The sequence below is a fragment of the Coregonus clupeaformis genome, chromosome 3, assembly GCF_020615455.1.
Source record: "Coregonus clupeaformis isolate EN_2021a chromosome 3, ASM2061545v1, whole genome shotgun sequence".
Lineage (NCBI taxonomy): Eukaryota > Metazoa > Chordata > Actinopteri > Salmoniformes > Salmonidae > Coregonus > Coregonus clupeaformis.
Window position 1 is genome coordinate 4,011,567 of NC_059194.1, and position 16,758 is coordinate 4,028,324.

Below are 16,758 nucleotides of genomic sequence, written 5' to 3' on the forward strand. Positions count from 1 at the left end.
GGTAGAGAGATGGAGATATTTAGAGAGAGGGTGGGGAGGTAGAGAGATGGAGATATTTAGAGAGAGGGTGGGGGGAGGGTGGAGAGGTAGAGAGATGGAGATATTTAGAGAGAGGGTTGAGAGGTAGAGAGATGGAGATATTTAGAGAGAGGGTGGGGGAGAGGGTGGAGAGGTAGATAGATTGAGATATTTTGAGAGAGGGTGGTGGAGAGGGTGGAGAGGTAGAGATGGAGATATTTAGAGAGAGGGTGGTGGGAGGGGTGGAGAGGTAGAGACACAGTGGCGGGGGAGATGGTGGAGACATGTAGAGATAGGGTGGGGGGGGTGGAGAGGAATAAAGATGGATATATTAAGAGAGAGGGTGGAGAGGTAGACAGATGGAGAGATTTAGAGAGAGGGTTGGGGGAGGGTGGAAAGGTAGAGAGATGGAGAGATTTAGAGAGAGGGTGGGGGAGGGTGGAGAGGTAGAGAGGTGGTGAGATTTAGAGAGAGGGTGGGAGGAGGGTGGAGAGGTAGAGAGATGGAGATATTTAGAGAGAGGGTGGAGAGTTATAGAGATAGAGAGATTTAGAGAGAGGGTGGGGGAGGGTGGAGAGGTAGAGAGATGGAGATATTTTAGAGAGAGGGTGGAGAGGTAGAGAGATTGTCTCCGTACTGCTGTGCTGTCTCCGTACTGCTGTGCTGTTTGTTGCTACTTGGCTACCTGCCAAACTATTCACGTTTTACTTTTAATAAACGTTTAATCAATCTTTGTGTTCAACAAATTTACCAACTTTTTAGTTTTGTCCTCACCCATCTTTTTCGTTAAACTTTTTCACCCCGGACGTTTATCCCGAGACAGAAGAGTCATTTTCCTGTGCGTTTAGCTGCCAACTTTACGTTATTTTCCTTTTTTCCATCGCAACTTTTTTCCCTTATTCAACTTTTTCACTCCGGACGCTTTATCTGGACATGGTTCATCAACATCTTCAACAGCCGAAGCTAAGTAGTAACATTAACATGATGTCTTCTAATTGCAGTCGCTGTACTCATAATATACAGGAGAACGATCGCCTTACGGGCGAAAATAGCTGTGCTACAAGCCCAGCTTCAGACGCAATCGTTAGGCAAGGGTAATCTCAGTGTAGGAAAGGAAGAAACAGCGTCGTGCCACCAGTAAGTACAGACAGTAACGTTAGTATAAATCCCCCCGCACAGTCCCCCGCGAGCCGGACAACTTTCTCATGGCTTCTGGAGGGAAATACTGTTGGAATGCTCAACCGGTGTCGCTCATTCAGCCGACAGAAACCTTCAACCGGTTTTCCCCATTATGTAGCGAGTCGGAGTCTGAGTCTGAGTCTTCTCTAGTCTCTACTCCTCCCGTTACGGGGTCTGAGACGCCGAAGGCTCCCACCATTAGCTCTGACAAATTGAAAACCCTAGTCATTGCGCGACTCCATTACCCGCAGTATTAGACTTAAAACGAATCACCCAGCGATCATACACTGTTTACCAGGGGGCAGGGCTACCGACGTTAAGGCTAATCTAAAGATGGTGCTGGCTAAAGCTAAAACTGGCGAGTGTAGAGAGTATAGAGATATTGTTATCCACGTCGCACCAACGATGTTAGGATGAAACAGTCAGAGGTCACCAAGTGCAACATAGCTTCAGCTTGTAAATCAGCTAGAAAGATGTGTCGGCATCGAGTAATTGTCTCTGGCCCCCTCCCAGTTAGGGGAAGTGACGAAGCTCTACAGCAGAGTCTCAGCACTTAATCGCTGGTTGAAAACTGTTTTCTGCCCCTCCCAAAAGATAACATTTGTGGATAATTGGCCCTCTTTCTGGGACTCACCCACAAACAGGACCAAGCCTGACCTGCTGAGGAGTGACGGACTCCATCCTAGCTGGAGGGGTGCTCTCCTCTTATCTACCAACATAGATAGGGCTCTAACTCCTCTAGCCCCACAGTGAAATAGGGTGCAGGCCAGGCAGCAGGCTGTTAGCCAACCTGCCAGCTTAGTGGAGTCTGCCAATAGCACAGTCAGTGTAGTCAGCTCAGCCATACCCATTGAGACTGTGTCTGTGCCTCGACCTAGGTTGGGCAAAACTAAACATGGCGGTGTTCACCCTAGCAATCTTATTAGGATAAAGACCTCCTCCATTCCTGCCATTATTGAAAGAGATCGTGATACCTCACATCTCAAAATAGGGTTACTTAATGTTAGATCCCTCACTTCAAAGGCAGTCATAGTCAATGAACTAATCACTGATCATAATCTCGATGTGATTGGCCTGACTGAAACATGGCTTAAGCCTGATGAATTTGCTGTGTTAAATGAGGCCTCACCTCCTGGTTACACTAGTGACCATATTCCCCGTGCATCCCGCAAAGGCGGAGGTGTTGCTAACATTTACGATAGCAAATTTCAATTTACAAAAAAAAAATGGCGTTTTCATCTTTTGAGCTTCTAGTCATGAAATCTATGCAGCCTACTCAATCACTTTTTATAGCTACTGTTTACAGGCCTCCTGGGCCATATACAGCGTTCCTCTCTGAGTTTCCTGAATTCCTATCAGACCTTGTAGTCATAGCAGATCATATTCTAATTTTTGGTGATTTTAATATTCACATGGAGAAGTCCACAGACCCACTCCAAAAGTCTTTCGGAGCCATTATCGACTCAGTGGGTTTTGTCCAACATGTCTCTGGACCTACTCACTGCCACAGTCATACTCTGGACCTAGTTTTGTCCCATGGAAAAATGTTGTAGATCTTAATGTTTTTCCACAAAATCCTGGACTATCGGACCACCATTTTATTACATTTGCAATCGCAACAAATAATCTGCTCAGACCCCAACCAAGGAGCATCAAAAGTCGTGCTATAAATTCTCAAACAACACAAAAATTCATTGATGCCCTTCCAGACTCCTTCTGCCTACCCAAGGACGTCAGAGGAAAAAAATCAGTTAACCACTTAACTGAGGAACTCAATTTAACCTTTGCGCAATACCCTAGATGCAGTTGCACCCCTAAAAACGAAAAACATTTGTCATAAGAAACTAGCTCCCTGGTATACAGAAAATACCCGAGCTTTGAAGCAAGCTTCCAGGAAATTGGAACGGAAATGGCGCCACACCAAACTGGAAGTCTTCCGACTAGCTTGGAAAGACAGTACCGTGCAGTACCGAAGAGCCCTCACTGCTGCTCGATCATCCTACTTTTCCAACTTAATTGAGGAAAATAAGAACAATCCAAAATTTCTTTTTGATACTGTTGCAAAGCTAACTAAAAAGCAGCATTCCCCAAGAGAGGATGGCTTTCACTTCAGCAGTGATAAATTCATGAACTTCTTTGAGGAAAAGATCATGACCATTAGAAAGCAAATTACGGACTCCTCTTTGAATCTGCGTATTCCTCCAGGGCTTAGCTGTCCTGGATCTGCGCAGATTGCGAGGGCCTGGGATCGGGAGAGACACTTAAGTGTTTTAGTACTATATCTCTTGACACAATGATGAAAATAATCATGGCCTCTAAACCTTCAAGCTGCATACTGGATCCTATTCCTACTAAACTGCTGAAGGAGCTGCTTCCTGTGCTTGGCCCTCCTATGTTGAACATAATAAACAGCTCTCTATCCACCGGATGTGTACCAAACTCACTAAAAGTGGCAGTGATAAAGCCTCTCTTGAAAAAGCCAAACCTTGACCCGGAAAATATAAAAAACTATCGGCCTATATCGAATCTTCCATTCCTCTCAAAAATTTTAGAAAAAGCTTTTGCGAGCAACTCACTGCCTTTCTGAAGACAAACAATGTATACGAAATGCTTCAGTCTGGTTTTAGACCCCATCATAGCACTGAGACTGCACTTGTGAAGGTGGTAAATGACCTTTTAATGGCGTCAGACCGAGGCTCTGCATCTGTCCTCGTGCTACTAGACCTTAGTGCTGCCTTTGACACCATCGATCACCACATTCTTTTGGAGAGACTGGAAACCCAAATTGGTCTACACGGACAAGTTCTGGCCTGGTTTAGATCCTACCTGTCGGAAAGATATCAGTTTGTCTCTGTGAATGGTCTGTCCTCCGACAAATCAACTGTACATTTCGGTGTTCCTCAAGGTTCCGTTTTAGGACCACTATTGTTTTCACTATATATTTTACCTCTTGGGGATGTTATTCGAAAACATAATGTTAACTTTCACTGCTATGCGGATGACACACAGCTGTACATTTCAATGAAACATGGTGAAGCCCCAAAATTGCCCTCGCTAGAAGCCTGTGTTTCAGACATAAGGAAGTGGATGGCTGAAAACTTTTTACTTTTAAACTCGGACAAAACAGAGATGCTTGTTCTAGGTCCCAAGAAACAAAGAGATCTTCTGTTAAATCTGACAATTCATCTCGATGGTTGTAAAGTCGTCTCAAATAAAACTGTGAAGGACCTCGGTGTTACTCTTGACCCTGATCTCTCTTTTGACGAACATATCAAGACTGTTTCAAGGACAGCTTTTTTCCATCTACGAACATTGCAAAAATCAGAAATTTTCTGTCCAAAAATGATGCAGAAAAATTAATCCATGCATTTGTTACTTCTAGGTTAGACTACTGCAATGCTCTATTTTCCGGCTACCCGGATAAAGCACTAAATAAACTTCAGTTAGTGCTAAATACGGCTGCTAGAATCCTGACTAGAACCAAGAAATTTGATCATATTACTCCAGTGCTAGCTTCCCTACACTGGCTTCCTGTTAAGGCAAGGGCTGATTTCAAGGTTTTACTGTTAACCTATAAAGCGTTACATGGGCTTGCTCCTACCTATCTTTCCGAGTTGGTCCTGCCGTACATACCAATACGTACGCTACGGTCACAAGACGCAGGCCTCCTAATTGTCCCTAGAATTTCTAAGCAAACAGCGGGAGGCAGGGCTTTCTCCTATAGATCTCCATTTTTATGGAACAGTCTGCCTACCCATGTGAGAGACGCAGACTCGGTCTCAACCTTTAAGTCTTTACTGAAGACTTATCTCTTCAGTAGGTCATATGATTGAGTGTAGTCTGGCCCAGGAGTGTGAAGGTGAACGGAAAGGCTGGAGCAACGAACAGCCCTTGCTGTCTCTGCCGGGCCGGTTCCCCTCTCCACTGGGGTTCTCTGCCTCTAACCCTGTTGCAGGGGCTGAGTCACTGGCTTGCTGGTGCTCTTTCATGCCGTCCCTGGGAGGGGTGCGTCACTTGAGTGGGTTGAGTTACTGACGTGATCTTCCTGTTGGGTTGGCGCCCCCCCTTGGTTTGTGCTGTGGTGGAGACCTCTGTGGGCTATACTCGGCCTTGTCTCAGGATTGTAAGTTGGTGGTTGGGGATATCCCTCTAGTGGTGCGGGGGCTGTGCTTTGGCGGAGTGGGTGGGGTTATATCCTTCCTGTTTGGCCCTGTCCGGGGTTTCTTCGGATGGGGCCACAGTGTCTCCGGACCGCTCCTGTCTCAGCCTCCAGTATTTATGCTGCAGTAGTTTATGTGTCGGGGGCTGGGGTTAGTTGGTTATACCTGGAGTACTTCTCCTGTCTTATCCAGTGTCCTGTGTGAATTTAAGTATGCTCTCTCTAATTCTCTCGTTCTCTCTTTCTCTCTGAGAACCTGAGCCCTAGGACCATACGTCAGGACTACCGGGCATGATGACACCTTGCTGTCCCCAGTCCGCCTGGCCTTGCTGCTATTCCAGTTTCAACTGTTCTGCCTGCGGCTACGAAACCCCTACCTGTCCCAGACCTGCTGTTTTCAACTCTTTAATGATCGGCTATGAAAAGCCAACTGAGAGACCTGAGCCCTAGGACCATACGTCGGGACTACCGGCCGTGGTGACTCCTTGCTGTCCCCAGTCCGCCTGGCCTTGCTGCTATTCCAGTTTCAACTGTTCTGCCTGCGGTTATGGAACCCCTACCTGTCCCAGACCTGCTGTTTTCAACTCTTAATGATCGGCTATGAAAAGCCAACTGAGATTTATTCCTGATTATTATTTGACCATGCTTGTCACTTATGAACATTTTTGAACATCTTGGCATGGTTCTGTTATAATCTCCACCCGGCACAGCCAGAAGAGGACTGGCCACCCCTCATAGCCTGGTTCCTCTCTAGGTTTCTTCCTAGGCTTTCGCCTTTCTAGGGAGTTTTTCCTAGCCACCGTGCTTCTACACCTGCATTACTAGCTGTTTGGGGTTTTAGGCTGGGTTTCTGTACAGCACTTCGAGATATTAGCTGATGTAAGAAGGGCTATATAAAATAAAATTGATTTAGAGAGAGGGTGGGGGGAGGGTGGAGAGGTAGAGAGATGGAGAGATTTAGAGAGAGGGTGTAGAGGTAGAGAGACTTAGAGAGAGATTGGAGAGGTAGAGAGATGGAGATATTTTGAGAGAGGGTGGAGAGGTAGAGAGATGGAGATATTTAGAGAGAGGGTGGGGAGGTAGAGAGATGGAGATATTTTGAGAGAGGGTGGGGGGAGGGTGGAGAGGTAGAGAGATGGAGATATTTAGAGAGAGGGTGGAGAGGTAGAGAGATGGAGAGATTTAGAGAGAGGGTGGGGGGAGGGTGGAGAGGTAGAGAGATGGAGATATTTAGAGAGAGGGTGGAGAGGTAGAGAGATGGAGATATTTTGAGAGAGGGTGGAGAGGTAGAGAGATGGAGATATTTAGAGAGAGGGTGGGGGAGAGGTTGCAGAGTTAGAGAGATGGATATATTTAGAGAGAGGGTGGAGAGGAAGAGAGACTTAGAGAGAGGGTAGAGGTAGAGAGATGGAGATATTTAGAGAGAGGGTGGGGGAGAGGGTGGAGAGGTAGAGAGATGGATATATTTAGAGAGAGGGTGGGGGAGAGGTTGGAGAGTTAGAGAGATGGATATATTTAGAGAGAGGGTGGAGAGGAAGAGAGACTTAGAGAGAGGGTAGAGGTAGAGAGATGGAGATATTTAGAGAGAGGGTGGGGGGAGGGTGGAGAGGTAGAGAGATGGAGATATTTAGAGAGAGGGTGGAGAGGTAGAGAGATGGAGATATTTAGAGAGAGGGTGGGGGAGGGGTGGAGAGGTAGAGAGATGGAGATATTTAGAGAGAGGGTGGAGAGGGAATTATTTGCTAGGATAATAATTGCTTGTCAATGAATTAAATGTAATACAATGGCAATCCTGGTTATATGTTAGAATCCTATGCGTGAACTGCCGACATTATTACGCATATTAATTGATAATGATGGAAAATAGGATATGCATAATAAAAATAAAAAAAATAGTTATATAGATATATATATATATATATATAGAGGTGAAAGCATTGGAAATGCTTTTGGCGGTTAACCTGCTTCTGTTTTGTGGGTGGCACTGTGTGCTGTTTTCGATGGATGGGTCCTGGCCTCTCGGGGCCTTAGGGATACGGAGGGACGTGGGTGGGATGCTGATCACTGGGATGACGGCTCAACTTGGGATGGGGAGGGGCTTTAGCGGGGGAATTAGTGGAGAACAATTGAATTGTTACTCCGTAGCAATGCAAATATCACGGTACAGCTATATGGACACTCAATCATTACGCTATTTTTTATTGGTAAATTTACAAACATATATAATGATAAATAGACTTGAAACTTGTATCTCATTATGCTGTATGGTGAAATAAGTATAGCCAGTTATAATTGTAATGGCTTAGCTGATAATAACAAAAGAAGAACAATATTTACATGGCTCAAAGAGAAGGAATATAATATCTATTGTATACAGGAAACTCATTCAACAATTCGAGATGAAGTAGCGTGGAAAAAAGAATGGGGGGGGGAAATATACTTCTCCCATGGGCAAAGAAATTCAAAAGGTGTGATGATATTAATTAATAGTAATTTCGATCCGAATGTGCAAATTGTCCAAATAGATACGCAAGGTAGATGGATTATTTTAAATATGGTATTGGACCATAAACAGATATGGCTCATTAACCTTTACGGACCAAATAATGATGATCCACAATTCTTTGACAATATATATAATAAATTATCAAGCCTGCAAGCAACTCAAGACAATATTATTATGGTGGGGGGATTATAATACTGTTTTAAATAGCTCAATGGACCGAAAAGGAAATCACACCATAAACAATCACCCACATGCTCTTAAGGAAATTGTGAATGTCATGGATACATTAGAACTAGTAGATATATGGAGGCTTAAATATGCTGATCTAGTGAGATATACATGGCGGAGACTGAATCAAGCTAGTCGTCTTGACTTCTTTCTTATCTCATTCTCGTTGGCACCAAAAGTAAAAAAAAGTGTTGATAGGGGACAGAATGCGGTCGGACCATCATATAATAGGCATATACATTACTCTGACTGAATTTCCACGTGGGCGAGGATATTGGAAATTTAATCAAAGCCTATTAGATGATAATTTATTTATAATTAGAACAAAGGAATTTATAACTGACTTTTTCCAACATAACATAGGTACAGCGAATCCCCTTATTGTATGGGACACCTTTAAATGTGCCTTTAGAGGCCATGCAATTCAGTACTCATCTCGAAAACAAAAGCAATTTAGGTCAAAAGAGTTTATACTAAGAAAGGAAATAGAAAGTCTAACAGAACAGATAGATGGCAATAAAAACTGTAACATAGAGGCTCAGAATAAATTAGAGGAAAAACAAAAAGAAATGGAAAAACTTATTCAAGAAAGATCAAGTGTAATATATTATAAAAAATAAAGCAAACTGGATGGAATATGGGGAAAAATGCACAAAATTCTTTTTTAATCTTCAACATAGGAATGCTACCAAAAAGAACTTAATGAAACTGGTTACAATTGACGGAGTCACCCATAATTCACCTAATGATATTTTGAAGGAAGAAACAAAGTATTTTAAGCACATGTTTTCTTTTCAGTCGCCTCCATCTCCTCTAACTGAAGCTAATTGTAGAGATTTTTTTTCTATTGATAATGTCAAATTAACAGCCACACAGAAAGACTCATGTGAAGGTGAAATTACAGAGGAGGAACTTCTGGATGCAATTAAAGACTTTAAGTCCGGGGAAAACTCCAGGGTTGGATGGCATACCAATCGAGGTATACCAAACCTTTTTGATATACTAAGAGGACCGTTATTAGCATGTTTTAACCACTCCTATGTAAATGGTAGATTATCTGACACTCAAGAAGAAGGTCTGATCTCATTATTACTGAAACAGGATACAAGTGGAAAATATAAAGATCCAGTCCATTTACAAAATTGGAGGCCCCTTACACTTCAGTGTTGTGATGCAAAAATCCTAGCAAAATGTATAGCGCATAGAATTAAAAAGGTATTGTCGGATATTATTCATTCTAATCAGACAGGTTTTTTACATGGAAGATACATTGGAGATAATATAAGGCAAGTATTGGAAACAATAGAACACTATGGAAAATATGGGAAACCAGGCCTGCTATTCATAGCAGACTTCGAAAAGGCATTTGATAAAGTTCGACTGGAATTTATATATAAATGCCTGGAGCATTTCAATTTTGGAGAATCTCTTATAAAATGGGTCAAAATCATGTATAGTAACCCTAGGTGTAAAATAGTAAATAATGGCTATTTCTCAGAAAGTTTTAAACTGTCAAGAGGAGTGAAACAAGGTTGTCCACTATCGGCATATCTATTTATTGTGGCCATCGAGATGTTAGCTATTAAAATCAGATCCAATAATAATATCAGAGGATTAGAAATACAGGGCTTAAAAACAAAGGTGTCATTGTACGCAGATGATTCATGTTTTCTTTTAGATCCACAACTAGAATCCCTCCACAGCCTCATAGAGGATCTAGATACATTTTCTAACCTCTCTGGATTACAACTAAATTATGACAAATGTACTATATTACGTATTGGATCACTAAAAATACAATTTTTACATTACCATGTAGTTTACCAATAAAATGGTCTGATGGTGATGTGGATATACTCGGAATACATATCCCAAAGGAAATAAATGATCTCACGTCAATAAATTTTAATAGAAAGTTAGCAAAAATAGATAAGATCTTACTACCATGGAAAGGAAAATACCTGTCAATTTGTGGAAAAATCACCCTGATTAACTCTTTAGTATTATCCCAGTTTACCTATTTGCTTATGGTCTTGCCTACGCCTAGCAAACAGTTTTTTAAATTATATGAGAAAAAAATATTCAATTTTATTTGGAACGGCAAGCCAGACAAAATTAAAAGAGCATATTTATATAATGAATATGAATTCGGAGGACAGAAATTATTAAATATTAAAGCATTAGACCTATCACTAAAATCTTCAGTCATCCAAAAGTTATACTTAAATCCGAACTGGTTCTCAAGCAAATTAGTAAGATTGTCTCACCCACTGTTCAAGAAAGGCCTTTTTCCCTTTATTCAGATTGCATCCTCTCACTTTCAGTTATTTGAAAAGGAAATAATCTCCCAAATGTCACTATTTCTAAAACAAGCCATAGAAAGTTGGTTGCAATTTCAATTTAATCCTCCAGAAACGACAGAACAAATAATGCAACAAATATTGTGGTTAAATTCAAATATACTAATTGACAAAAAACCTTTATTTTTTGACAGAATGTTTAAAAAAGGTATAATCTTCGTAAATGATATCATCGGTAGGACTGGTGGAGTTATGTCGCACATGCAGCTAACAAAAACATATGGAAATGTCTGCTCTACCCAAAATTACAACCAAATAATTGCAGCCTTACCGCAAAAGTGGAAGAGGAAAGTTGAAGGGGGAGAAAGTAAGGAACTTGTCTGTCGGCCTTGCATTAAAGAACATAATTGGTTAAGGGAAAACTGTGATAAATAAAAAAGTATATCAGTTTCACTTAAGGACCAAAGGATTGACAGCCGTCCCATATAGATTGCAAAATAGTTGGGAAGAGATCTTTGACGATGCCGATCCCATGGCATAGTGTTTATGAACTGACACGCAAAACGACACCGGATTCAAAAAATTAGAATCTTTCAATTTAAAATTATTATATAAAATTCTTGCTACCAATAGAATGTTATTTATATGGGGGGATACAATCTTCCCAGCTCTGCAGATTTTGCTGTGAAGAGATAGAATCATTAGATCATTTGTTTTGGTTCTGTCCATTTGTAGCTTGTTTTTGGACACAGGTCCAGGAATGGCTAAAGGATTGCAATATTTACCTGGAACTAACCTTGCAGATAGCATTACTGGGTGATCTGAAAAGTCATAGTCAATCAATCAATAATATAATAATACTTTTAGCAATATGTTTATTTTTAATTCACAATCTGTAGAAGCAATGAGAATAGAAAGGTTCAGAACTTTTGTAAAACATCACAGTACGGTTGAAATATATATGGCAAATAGAAATCCTATATGGATGGTGTTAAGAGATAGATGGGAGGTATTGAATAGAGTTGAAGGATGGGACTAATAACAAATAACAACAAATAATAACAAAGATAGCAAATAATGTAAGCATACTGTGTCCATAATAAGTATATAGGTTGTATGTTGGGAGCTTTTGGGAAAGAGCACAGTTAGAAAGATATGGCATTTAGAAGCAAACCGGATGGACATCATGAAAATGATCGGAGAGGTTGAGAGTAGAAGAGGTTCAGGAGCAAAAAAATAAATAAATATATATATATATATATATATATATATATATATATATATATATATATATATAGAATTATTGTAAAATTAACTCTGTCCATAAGGTGTAGATAGTAAGTATAGACCGGAAGTAGAGGCCTGGGCGTTGTTGTTCACTAATTTACTCCAAGTAGGGAAAGGATGGTGGGGTTGAAAAGTAATAAAGGGGAATATATATATAAAAAATAAAAAAAACATGGGGGATTGGAAGTGATGCAGACAATTACATTGATAGAAGATACAATCTATCTGCAATATTAAGCTGATCCATCCCCCCCCAACAAAAAAAAAAGAGAGGGTGGAGAGGTAGAGAGACTTAGAGAGAGGGTGGAGAGGTAGAGAGATGGAGATATTTAGAGAGAGGGTGGGGGAGAGGGTGGAGAGTTAGAGAGATGGAGATATTTAGAGAGAGGGTGGAGAGGTAGAGAGACTTAGAGAGAGGGTGGAGAGGTAGAGAGATGGAGATATTTAGAGAGAGGGTGGGGGATAGGGTGGAGAGGTAGAGAGATGGAGATATTTAGAGAGAGGGTGGGGGATAGGGTGGAGAGGTAGATAGATGGAGATATTTAGAGAGAGGGTGGGGGAGAGGGTGGAGAGGTAGAGAGATGGAGATATTTAGAGAGAGGGTGGGGGGAGGGTGGAGAGGTAGAGACACAGTGGCGGGGGAGAGGGTGGAGAGATTTAGAGGGTGGGGGAGGGTGGAGAGGTAGAGAGACAGAGATATTTAGAGAGACAGTGGCAGAGGAGAGGGTGGAGAGGTATAGAGACGGAGAGATTTAGAGAGATGGTGGGGGGAGAGTGGAGAGGTTGAGAGACGGAGATACTGAGAGATTTAAAGAGAGGGTGGGGTAGTGAGAGGGTAGAGAGAGGGGGAAAGGGAGGAGGAATCTGGGAGAGAGAGAGAGAGCAGAAAACTAGAGATTCATGGAGAGAGTGAGAAAAAATTTAAAAGAGGGATATGGATGGCTGCATGGCGTGAACTGTGCTGCTGGTACCTTCTCTCTCTCTTCCTCTCTCTCTCTCTCTCTCTCTCTCTCTCTCTCTCTCTCTCTCTCTCTCTCTCTCTCTCTCTCTCTCTCTCTCTCGTCTCTCTCTCTCTCTCTCTCTCTCTCTCTCTCTTTCTCTCTGACTTTCCATTTCATCTTCATTAACAACATGAACTTTGATTTCAGATTAGATTAAAGGGGGGGGTTGGCCTATGAGCAACTTGATTAAACCCAAAATAAATAATCAGTACGGTTCAGCAGCTGTGCTAATTCTCCATTACCCAAATTGTTGTGAGACACGTCTGAACGTACAAGAGTCCCGCCACTTTCTCTCACGTCCACTTACGGTTAATACGGTCATCTCGAGTTTCAAAACTTAGCCTGAACGATCAGAATAAATATGAAAAGGCTTTCCAACTCAGTAGCAGGATCTGATCCAAAGCCTCTCTCAGATGTGTGTGTGTGTTTATGAGTGTGTGTGTGTGTGGTGTGTGTGTGTTTATGAGTGTGTGTGTGTGGTGTGTGTGTGTTTATGAGTGTGTGTGTGTGTGTGTGTGTGTGTGGTGTGTGTGTGTGTGTGAGCCACAGATAATTATCCTCAAACATGGCCTAACGAGGAAGATGAGAGCAGAAGACTGGTTCTCTCGCTGCCCGGCGCCAGGGCGGTTACTGCTGTCACCCCCGGTTAATACACACACACTCGTGTTTCAAAGAGGACTACCACACACTCCACTTCGCATACACACACACACTCTGCGATACATGTTCCAGAGAGCACAAACACTCTTCACCCAGAGTAGCTCCTCCCTGTAGCTCCTCCCTGCTTCTCTTCTACCCCCCCCCCTTTTCAAACCCCCAAAGGAGTAGCTGGACAGGTCATTTGATTAAATACGACCAGCTTGCTGACAAAGCAGAAAGAAGAAGGGCGGTGTCGAGGGGAAACTGTGCTCATACATGACCTGTACCTCTGCTTTATCCTGTCTTCCTCTCCTCCTCCTCCCTCTCTCCACTCCTCTTTTCTCCTCCCTCCCTCCCTCCCTCCCTCGCTCCATTGACTAAGTAGGCTAGAGTTGGAGACTTCCTTTCCAAGGGCACTGCCATGTTATGTTATTAGATGACAACAAGCATGTGCTCCATGTTCCAGATTGCCGTCTATACGGTTGTCATGGAGTCACTTCATAAGTTTGCCATGGAGTCACTTCATACGGTTGTCATGGAGTCACTTCATACGGTTGTCATGGAGTCACTTCATACGGTTGTCATGGAGTCACTTCATACGGTTGTCATGGAGTCACTTCATACGGTTGTCATGGAGTCACTTAATACGGTTGTCATGGAGTCACTTCATACGGTTGTCATGGAGTCACTTCATACGGTTGTCATGGAGTCACTTCATGCGGTTTTCATGGAGTCACTTCATGCGGTTGTCATGGAGTCACTTCATACGGTTGTCATGGAGTCACTTCATGCGGTTGTCATGGAGTCACTTCATACGGTTGTCATGGAGTCACTTCATGCGGTTGTCATGGAGTCACTTCATATGGTTGTCATGGAGTCACTTCATACGGTGCCATCCCCAACGCTTATAAAGCGTCTCAGTGTAGGAGTGATGATCTCCGAGTTTGGCCTTTTAAGATCACACTGTGTCTATATGGTTGTTATGGAGTCACTTCATATGGTTGTCATGGAGTCACTTCATAAGGTAGTCATGGAGTCCCTTAATAGTGCCATCCCGATCACATTGTTATTACAAGTATAAACTGTATGTTCCACATCAGAAGATCTACTATGGTTGTCAGTCATTTCATACAGTGCCATCAACACCATATCTTCTGGCTCCATTCAGTGTCTTAACCTTTCTTCCACATCACTTCAGGGAGATAGTTATGTACTTTACTGTATCAGCCTGCCACTCCTCTGGGCAATAAGGTCATGATACCATTCAAAACACCAGGATGTGTCCGAAATGGTACCTATTCCCTATAATGCAATACTTTTAACCACGGTAATATGGGTGCACTAGTGCACTTTATAGGGAATAGGGTGCGATTTGAGACTCAGCCAAGGGATCCAAACATGGATGTGTTAATGGCATTACATAGGAGAGAGAGAGCACACATTAATTGGATCCATTACAGCAGGAAGCTCTGGAGGCTAACACTTTGGATCCAGTAATGAACTAGTTAGGAGTCTACTGGCTAAACCTAAGGAGAATGAAACATCAGAGACTAGACTGACTCACACCAAGACATCCCCCTTCCCTTTAGACAGAGATGAACTCTACACTTTTCTCTTTTCATCTATGCAGATCTCCTCTCCTCTCCTCTCCTCTCCTCTCCTCTCCTCTCCTCTCCTCTCCTCTCCTCTCCTCTCCTCTCCTCTCCTCTCCTCTCCTCTCACGCCTTCTCCCTTGTTACTCTCTTCCCCCCAAGGTTGACAGGGCCGACTGGAGTTAGGGTGTGTGTGTAACAGACGACAAGCTATTGAAGTAAGCCCAATCATTATACAGATGTGTGTGTGTTTGTGTGTGTCTGTCTGTCCGTGCTGTGTGTGTGTTTGTGTGTGTCTGCATGCCTGTGCACTCTTAGAAAAAAATATGCTATCTAAAATCTAAAAAGGTTATTCGGCTGTCCCAATAGGATAACCCTTTGAAAAACCATTTTTGATTCCAGGTACAGCCCCTTTGGTTCCAGGTAGAACCCTTTTGGGTTCCATGAAAAACATTTTCCACAGACGGTTCTACATGGAACCCAAAATACTCGCCCTCTTGTCTCTCTCTGTCTCTGGACTTGCCCTCTTGTCTCTCTCTGTCTCTGGACTCGACCTCTTGTCTCTCTCTGTCTCTGGACTCGCCCTCTTGTCTCTTTCTGTCTCTGGACTCGCCCTCTTATCTCTCTCTGTCTCTGGACCCGCCCTCTTGTCTCTCTCTGTCTCTGCACTCACCCTCTTGTCTCTCTCTGTCTCTGGACTCGACCTCTTGTCTCTCTCTGTCTCTCTATGTCTCTGGACTCGCCCTCTTGTCTCTCTCTGTCTCTGGACTCACCCTCTTGTCTCTCTCTGTCTCTCTCTGTCTCTGGACTCGCCGTCTTGTCTCTCTCTGTCTCTGGACTCGCCCTCTTGTCTCTTTCTGTCTCTGGACTCGCCCTCTTATCTCTCTCTGTCTCTGGAACCGCCCTCTTGTCTCTCTCTGTCTCTGGACTCGCCCTCTTGTCTCTCTCTGTCTCTGGACTAGCCCTCTTGTCTCTCTATGTCTCTCTCTGTCTCTGGACTAGCCCTCTTGTCTCTCTCTGTCTCTGGACTCGCCCTCTTGTCTCTCTCTGTCTCTGGACTCGCCCTCTTGTCTCTCTCTGTCTCTCTCTGACTCTGGACTCGCCTTCTTGTCTCTCTCTGTCTCTGGACTCACCCTCTAGTCTCTCTCTGTCTCTCTCTGTCTCTGGACTCGCCCTCTTGTCTCTCTCTGTCTCTGGACTCGCCCTCTTGTCTCTTTCTGTCTCTGGACTCGCCCTCTTGTCTCTCTCTGTCTCTGGACACGCCCTCTTGTCTCTCTCTGTCTCTGGACTCGCCCTCTTGTCTCTCTCTGTCTCTGGACCTACCCTCTTGTCTCTCTCTGTCTCTGGACTCGCCCTCTTGTCTCTCTCTGTCTCTCTATGTCTCTGGACTCGCCCTCTTGTCTCTCTCTGTCTCTGGACTCACCCTCTTGTCTCTCTCTGTTTCTCTCTGTCTCTGGACTCGCCGTCTTGTCTCTCTCTGTCTCTGGACTCACCCTCTTGTCTCTTTCTGTCTCTGGACTCGCACTCTTGTCTCTCTGTCTCTGGTCTCACCCTCTTGTCTCTCTCGCTCTCTCTGGACTCGTCCTCTTGTCTCTCTCTGTCTCTGGACTCGCCCTCTTGTCTCTCTCTGTCTCTGGACATGCCCTCTTGTCTCTCTCTGTCTCTCTCTGTCTCTGGACTCGCCCTCTTGTCTCTCTCTGGCTCTGGACTCGCCCTCTTGTCTCTTTCTGTCTCTGGACTCGCACTCTTGTCTCTCTGTCTCTGGACTCACCCTCTTGTCTCTCTCTGTCTCTGGACTCGCCCTCTTGTCTCTCTCTGTCTCTGGACTCACCCTCTTGTCTCTTTCTGT

General features: G+C 43.5%; 1 protein-coding gene across 2 annotated transcripts in view; it reads right to left on the reverse strand.

Moving 5' to 3' along the window:
- Positions 1-16,758, reverse strand: part of LOC121539167 (neuroligin-3-like) — a 343,557-nt gene that overhangs the window by 132,604 nt on the left and 194,195 nt on the right. The gene's annotated exons all lie outside the window — the stretch shown is intronic.